Source organism: Centroberyx gerrardi, chromosome 3 (genome assembly GCF_048128805.1).
Source record: "Centroberyx gerrardi isolate f3 chromosome 3, fCenGer3.hap1.cur.20231027, whole genome shotgun sequence".
In the NCBI taxonomy this organism is placed as follows: Eukaryota; Metazoa; Chordata; class Actinopteri; order Beryciformes; family Berycidae; genus Centroberyx; species Centroberyx gerrardi.
Genome location: NC_135999.1, coordinates 33,403,284 through 33,411,487, shown reverse-complemented (window position 1 = coordinate 33,411,487; position 8,204 = coordinate 33,403,284). Strand labels below are relative to the sequence as shown.

Sequence of the window (8,204 nt, the reverse complement as noted above, 5' to 3'; positions counted from 1 at the left end):
CATAGCATTTTACATACACATTTATCCCTCATCTTACAATCCTAAAAAGATGTAGCTATATATACAGTATGTCAACCTAAATTACTGCAGTCCATGCAAACTTATCGCAACGATGAGCCCAGAAGTAAGTTCTTGCTTTGTGTGAATTTCATCTATATTATCTCATGTTCAACATCCTCATCAACTGCCTTTAAGGATATTCCTCTTCACGTACAGATGGAAAAAAATTGTCATAAAAATGGTTGCTTACACACTTAACGCCCACCCTTTCTACAGTTTTGAGATGCCATCCTATGCATGGTATGCTTTCTGGTGGAATTTTTCTTTTTCTTATAGCAGGGACATAGCAAGGATTTGGTCAACATGACTCAAAATACACTAACAAATAATTTGCATTAACATAGTATATTAATGGAAATAGAGAAAGAGAAAGGGAGACTGAGAGGGAGAGAGACAGAAAGAGAGACAGAGGCAAACAGAGAAAATCCACCATGTTCCTCAGTCTTAAAATGTTGCCAGCTGCCGCCTAACCTTGTTACAGTGCTGAAGCTGTCGAGGCATGCACACACACACGCACGCGCGCGCGCACACACACACACACACACACACACACACACAAAGAGCAAGAGGCTCTTTGAAGTTTAACGTCATAACACATAATCGCCGACAACGTTTAACATGCAGATGGAAAAGTAGTGTGAGAGAATTGGATTCACTGTTTTCATGTTGAGAGAGGATACCACAGTGTGTCCTTGCTTCATGTTCCAAGAAATAGTCAAAGAAAAAGGTCATTCGAGTCAAGGATAGAACCTGCTTTTGAAAACATGGGGAAGCCGGGACAGTAAAGGCTTTTTCAACTTGTCACTCTGGTCTGAGGTTCCACCAACTATGGGTTTTTCAAGGCTGATACTGATATTTTTGGATTAAAGCTGGCGATAACCGATATTTTCTGCCAATATTTAATGTCTATAAAATTGACCATTTTGATGGCAAAAAAAATCTTGAAAAATTCCAACGTTCAGTGTTGTGACACAAATTTTATTCTTGTCATGGGGGAAAAGCCTCTGAAACAGTTTTACCTAATACTACTTGGAATCTGATCAAAATCAGAAGAATTAATGTTAAACCAGTTCATTATTCCGTTCATTATTGATCAGTTCTACGATAAACATGTAATTATTCAAACTGCGTCATATCCATCATATCAGAGCTGGTCCACACTGACTGAACCAGATCTGATTTTTAACATGTCCAGGAGAAGCTGAGACTGAGAGCCCCGAAGAGAACGCCCTCGCCTGGCCATAGAGTTGCCTACAGGATAGTAAATAAATTATACTATAACTCAGACTGTATACTTATGGCTATATGGAGATAAATATTGCTTATCTTGGATGGCATATCCATTTAGATTTTACAAATTTATCTCTAGCGGACACTATATGAAGAAGCTCAGGCTACTGCAGTAACTGGTCTTTCTAGTTAGGCTTCACACCCTGGCTGTCTCAGGTGTGTCCATTATCTGACTCATTTGATGACACTGGGAACATGTAAGGCCCTATAGCTCAGTGGTTAGAGCACTGGTCTTGTAAACCAGAGGTCGTGAGTTCAATTCTTGCTGGGGCCTGCTGGTGAATACTTTTATACCCAAAGGTTGTTACAAACACCTACACCAACATTTCAATACAGCAACTTTTGGACATGCATGGTTTTGTTATCCATCATGGAAAAATGCATTTCTCGTTCTCTGTGTGTGCTGCTACAGCAATCAGTTGAAATGATCAGTTTGATGGTCGAGGACTGAATTATGTGTGTGTTAGAGGGAGAGAGGTAAAAAGAGATAGACAGACAGAGGCAAAGAGAGAGAGATATTTGAGATATGTTGGATATACAAATCCCGTTACTAGGCAAGTTTGGAGCAGATTGTGGAATGTTCAATTTCACTTTTGTTTTCTCTGTAGATTGAGTACAATGCTGCTGGTCTGCTGTCTGTGCGTCACGTGATGCGCGCATCAGAGATTGATTTAATTTCTATACACTGACCAACTTCATTTTGTGCCTCTGTATGGGAAACACTGCATCTCACAGTCAAAGACACCCTCTAGAGGCCATCTCATGAAGCGCATCATCTAAGCATCCCTGACTGACTGACTGACTGACTGACTGACTGACTGACTGACTGACTGACGGACTGCCTGACCTTAATTTGCCTCGTGATGCCCTCGGCTGCGCTGTGGGAATAAAAGACCAATATCAGCCCCAGATATCAGCGTAACCCTACTCTGGTCTGGCGTTTATATGAAGTGATTTAGAGTGATTTAGTCCTAGTAACAGGTTATTAGGCTGCATGTAAACATAACTAGTTGGATTACTCTCTGTTTTTGTTGATTAGTTTGAAATGCAAGTTAATTAGTCCTATTAGTAGTTTATTAGGCTGCATGTAAGCATAATCCCAGAAAATGTCACAAGGCAATGCCAAAAGCCCATGCATTTCAAATTACAGTGAGTAGCTTGGCAGCAATATATCAGTGTTCTGCAGAACAGTCAATTTCTCTCTCTCTCTCTCTCTCTCTCTCTCTCTCTCTCTCTCTCTCTCTCTCTCTCTCTCTCTCTCTCTCTCTCTCTCTCTAATTGATAGCTGACTTAGACTTGTGTAGAAAATATTTGGGGGTAGTGGTAAAAAAAAAAACCAAACACTTTCTCATTCCTGAAAAGTGCTTGGGTAGAACTCCTTGCAGCAACAGAATTGCACTGCAGTACATTACCAACAAAACACTGCTGTCAGATGAGAGTATTTATCTATGTCTTTATTTTTATTTATTTTTATTTCATTTATGTAAAGCACTTTGCATGAGTGAACACTATATGTGGGGGGGACAGAGTATCTAGGAACTCAAAAGAGCTAGATGGCAGAGCTTTATCTTTACCCTGTATGATTCTCATCCATCTGTGGACCAAGCGGAGAATCTATGATTCTCGTCTGCCTTAGGCAGCGAGATCTGACGTAAATATCAGATCAAGAGTAGAATTAGGAAGGACAGGGGATAAGAAAATTAAAGAAAAACATATGGGTTCACTCACAATATGCATCTAAAAGTGGGAGTATTTGTTGTGTTCTTTTATTTTTCTATTTCACTTGATTTGAACTGCACTAGTTTAAAGTCTTTTATCTTGTGGATCTCTTGTCTGTACTTTTACACTTTTTAATTGTAAATTGTTTACCTTTACTGTATTTTTTATTACTCTGTAAAGCACTTTGAATTGCCTCAGTGTATGAAATGTGCTATACAAATAAAGCTGCCTTGCCTTGGCTAGTATCTCCAAAATGTCCACCTCTTAGGAGGTGATAAAAACATTCCTTTTCTAAGACTGAAAGCAATGCATTTTAGAAAGGAAATAATGGGTTCTGAATGGAGTTCATGGCCCCAAAATTACACAATTGGAGTTTTGTGACTTTCACCAAGTAATTATATTAGAAATACTCCCCCAGCCAAAAGGATTATACTTGACATAAATGTTTGTGATGTGCTCTCAATAAAACTGTGATTTCGACATCTTAAGAGGAAGATGCACACAAAGGCAAAAAGGCACACCAGGTTATTCGAAATTGTCTTATTTATGAGCCATTGGTGGATGGTTCAGCAGGACAGCGTGCATACCATGTATTGACCGTTGTGGGTTTGAATTCAACTTCCTGCTCTTCAAGGCAATTTACTGGTAAGCTGGATCCACATGCCATAGACTTTGGCTGTTGGTCACAGTAGCTGGACCTAAATGACCTGTTTAACTGGTCTCAAATTGAAATAGAGGAAACTCTCAGCTATAGTAAAACACACCCTATAACACATAGCATTAAAGAGTGTTCTTTATAGTGTCAAACAGACGGAGACAAAATGACACAAGGCTGCCCTGAGGCTGGAGTTTGCTGATCATTCTCTGTCACATTCCATGAACTGGAAGGACAATTTGATAAAGGTTAGGACATTCTCCACATTACTGTCAAAGCTGGATTGCCAGCTATATAAAACCTGGCTCTAAGGTACCCTGACAATCATCAGCCACTCTGAATGACACAAACAGAAAGAGCTCTGCTCCAAGTGACGTACAACGCTAACCGCTTAATTACCTGACTTTCAAACAAATAAGAGAAAATGTCCGACAGCTTTGACAGAGAAGAGGAACAACAGTTCTTTTAGAGCTCTTTCTGTTTGTGTGACCTTGACCTCTGTGTAGGAGTGTAAACACGGAAATGGGGAAAAGTGTGGGTGCACACAAACGTGAACGCTTTGGAAAACAACAGTTTTAGTGAAGACTTGCACTAAATACTGGTGTAAATATAGGTCTTTTGGACTCACAGTGCAATTGTTTGGCTTCAGAACACTTGGATTATACTGCACAAGCTTTTTGGAGTCATTTTATGGTCAGTTTTTGCCCTTTTTGGAACCCTAAAGAACCAATCACCAGTGACTTCAGTTGTTTTGGAGAAGGCTGATATGGAGCTGCGCTAGCTAACTTGTGTGTTATGTGGACATACAAACTTCATCAGTGTTTTGTGCAAGGCTTGTGTTATACCATCTTCAAGAAACATTTGGCAGGCTTCTCTGACATAATTTCCTCTTCAACATTGTAGAATTTTCAGTCCTAGAGTTTCCCCTCAACAATAGAGATGCTTCGTGATTTGCACTTTCACTCTAACCATTTTAGGTTAACACTGAACCTGACAAGCAGACTTTTTGTACAGGATGCTGTTGTAGTCATAGTTGTCATATTATTATTATACAGTATACGCTGATGGATAGGAAGCAAACCCTTCCCTGTGGTTGTTCCTGACCCATAACCCATTCTGATTACCTCCATTGCCATAGTGAATGCTAGACGGGAGATTGTGCACCCTGACATGATTATTTCCAGGCACTGGCATGCCACTGGAAATTGGTAAAGAAGCATATTTGTATGTATTGAAAATGGTCTTCAACCAGATTTTTGATGACATTTGGTACTCTATAGAAATCAAAAGCTTTAATGCACTGCACAAACGCTGTGTCAATAAGCTGGTTTCTGTCTAAATAGTTTGTTAACATGTCCTGTCACAATTAAGAAAATATTTCCTTCTACATTGAGGGAAAACTGACTTGTTTCTGACAGACACTTGAATTCTCTTTGGAAATTACAATTCCTCCTGCGCTCCACTATGATCTGGGGATTATTTGACTTCTCCCCTGTTACTTTAATGACCATTCATAAAAATCTCAAAAAAAGACATCTGGTGCACTCTTGTATACCCAATAAAGGACTCCACTGGCCCCTGAAGCTGACTCTGTAGTCATAGATATTATCCCCCATTTGTTCTTCTTTATTCTCAACTGTCCCTCTTAGCCGCTATTTTCAAATCAGTGTTAACAGATTCCCTCCGTTCACTTGCCCTAGGCCGGTTCACTCCAGGTTTCTGCCCACGGATTTTTTCCTTCCTTGGCTGCCTGACCTCTCTGCCCTCCGGACCCTGTTTTTCAGCACTAATGGCTACCTCCTCAGTTACAACGGTACTGATATCCTGAGAGATGTGCTTTACCACCGGTCACTGGACTTCACCCGGCTGACTTGACTGACTTCTCCATAAGTACTGATCATTGCTGGGTCCCTGCGTTCCCTCTATCAAGCACCTCTTCTTTCCTTGTATTTTAACGCCCTTCATTATTGTTATTTTCTGCCAGTCGCAAGCCATTTCTTCTGCAACTGTTCTACCGGTGTCAGGTACTCTGCCTACTTGTTGTCACGGCCATGCCAAAGTCTGCTGCTGTGTTATCAGTAATGAGCAACTGAAAAAAAAAAAAAAAGTAATGAGCAACTGAGTCACCTACTTCATACTGCTAACATGTAATTTTTTTTAAAAAATTTAAAAAAAATTTTTTTTAAAACATTTGAATTTAATTTATGTCTTTGTCTCAGTAAGTCCTACTGCTGTTATTTTGCAAACCATCATAACGCTGTAATTCATATTTTTCCATAACTTTCAGTCATATTTCTACTTAATGTTTTAATATATTTCTATTCAGTGTTTCTTAATACGGTGTAATTGTCAGTTGTGTTATGCTCAATACCCCAACTCACACTAATCTTATTTAAATTATATTTTTCCTAATATATCCTATGACTATTTTGCTACTCCAACCGCCCAATTTCCTTACAGAGGTCATTAAAGTTTCATCTAATCTTCCCTCCCCTGCACTCACAGACTAAAGGGGGATTTCTCTTCATATTTTCATAGCTGCAGTGGGTGTAGCCAACATGCTGAGCCAGCCTGCTGGCCAACTCATGTGCGCCCTGGGGTCTATTCAGCAGTCACTTGACAAATCTAGTTGAGACATTTACCAATACAACAATTCTATCTGATGTAAATATCCCTTGTGCTATTTTGGAAGAGCATCTATGTAGAAACCTGGCTTGGATATTGGGTGAAAGAGAAGGTGCTCAGGTTATGTGATTGGGTACATCCTTCTGAAAAAAGGCTCAGGGAAATGCCGGGTGTTTTTAGGCTCGAAATACATAAAAAAATTTAAAAAATTAAAAATCAGCAAGTGAATTTCCACCCAATCCCTGATGCATTCATTCAGTTGCCCAACCCTAGCAGGTATGTCACTGGAGCTATCAAGTGGGCTCCATCCCCGACCCCCCTCAGAGCACACTCACGTTTTTCTCCAAGGATATAAAGGAGTTTTTTGTCAGGAGGAAGTTTTTCGAAATTACACATATTTTGGAGTTTGGAGAAATATTTCTCTCTCACATTTTCATACCGCAGTTCAGAAGGAAGTGCAGCTGTCTCTCTCAGCTTTCCTATTTAACTCCATTGTATACCAATATTTATATAGTAAAAAATGAACCACAATCATCGTTAAATAGATATTAAAAATTGAATCAGCTGTCCTTTCTTTACTATGGAGAGGAATTTAAGTGTTAATCTGCTATTTCTGAGTTTCCTATGGCTGAAAAGCAACTCGGTGGGTAATAACAAGATGTTAAGGCTATGATACATGACATTTTGACAGGGTGTCTGCAAGATTCATCAAGTTGAATTTGAGACTTTGTAAGACCATAATAATGACAGTTGGAATGAAGTCTCAGACCAAATTAAATAAACATGCAAATGAAAATAACTGTTTACCCATCAGAATCTAGGTTTATGTGACTGGATTGATTTCTCACCAGAGAAACAGCGCTCCAAGAAACATTTTTAATCCCTCTCAAAGTGAATTCATGACTTAAAATGGAAAATTTAACTGCACTCAAACTCGTTTAAGGCCTTGAGATTAGATAATATAATTTAGACATTTTCAGGACAGATGTTTTGAAACATTAAATGTGTAAATTTGCTAGAATCATTGCTCAATCAATGGTTCATTTTGAGTACAAAAAAAAAAAAATTCTCTCTCTTCACAGAGAACAACATTAATGTAGAATGTTGATATTTTCTCACACACTGTATGCTAAACTATACAGCACATTTAGTAAGGACAGTAGTTACTGTAAGGATTGTGTACTGAGCAGTATTCTGACACAAGCTCAGACAAACAAAAGCATGCCCACTAATGCACGCCCATTACACTGCTCACATACACACACACATACACACACACACAGGGTCCACTGTTGGACAATGGGTCCATTTATGAAGCTCCAGGTAGCTTTCATCAGCTGGATGTTCAGTCTGAGCACTCCCTGGATAATACACACACACACACACACACTCCCTCATACACACACACACACACACTACACGGGTAAATCTTCAGTTTGAGCACTCTCATGGTAATTACTGAACATACACACACACATATAAACAGCCCACAGAGCACGCATGCACACAGAGAGACACACATACGCACAAACACACACAGAAAAAAGCATACTTTCGGGTCCATTCACTCTGTTAATGTGCGCGCAGAGAGAACAGGCATAATATGCTACGGATGTCCCGATCAACTTTTTTTTGTCTCCGATACGATCTGAGACAAAAATATTGAGTACCTGCCGATACCTGCCGATACCGTGTCCCGATCCGATATTTTTGTCATTAGTCTTTTTAAAACATTTAAACAGCTGTGTACTACAAGCATCACTCATTCATTTTATCGTTTGTAGTCTTTGTCATTGTTAACATGTTCAAACACTAAAGTATAAAAACAAATACCTTTCCATTACACTAACATTGA

At 39.3% G+C, this 8,204-nt stretch overlaps 1 non-coding gene across 1 annotated transcript; it reads left to right on the top strand.

The window, feature by feature from the left end:
- Window positions 1–1,551: 1,551 nt before the first annotated feature.
- On the top strand, window positions 1,552–1,624 carry trnat-ugu (transfer RNA threonine (anticodon UGU)). Its single transcript has one exon. It is a non-coding gene; the product is annotated as a tRNA-Thr (tRNA).
- The last annotated feature ends 6,580 nt before the right edge of the window (window positions 1,625–8,204 follow it).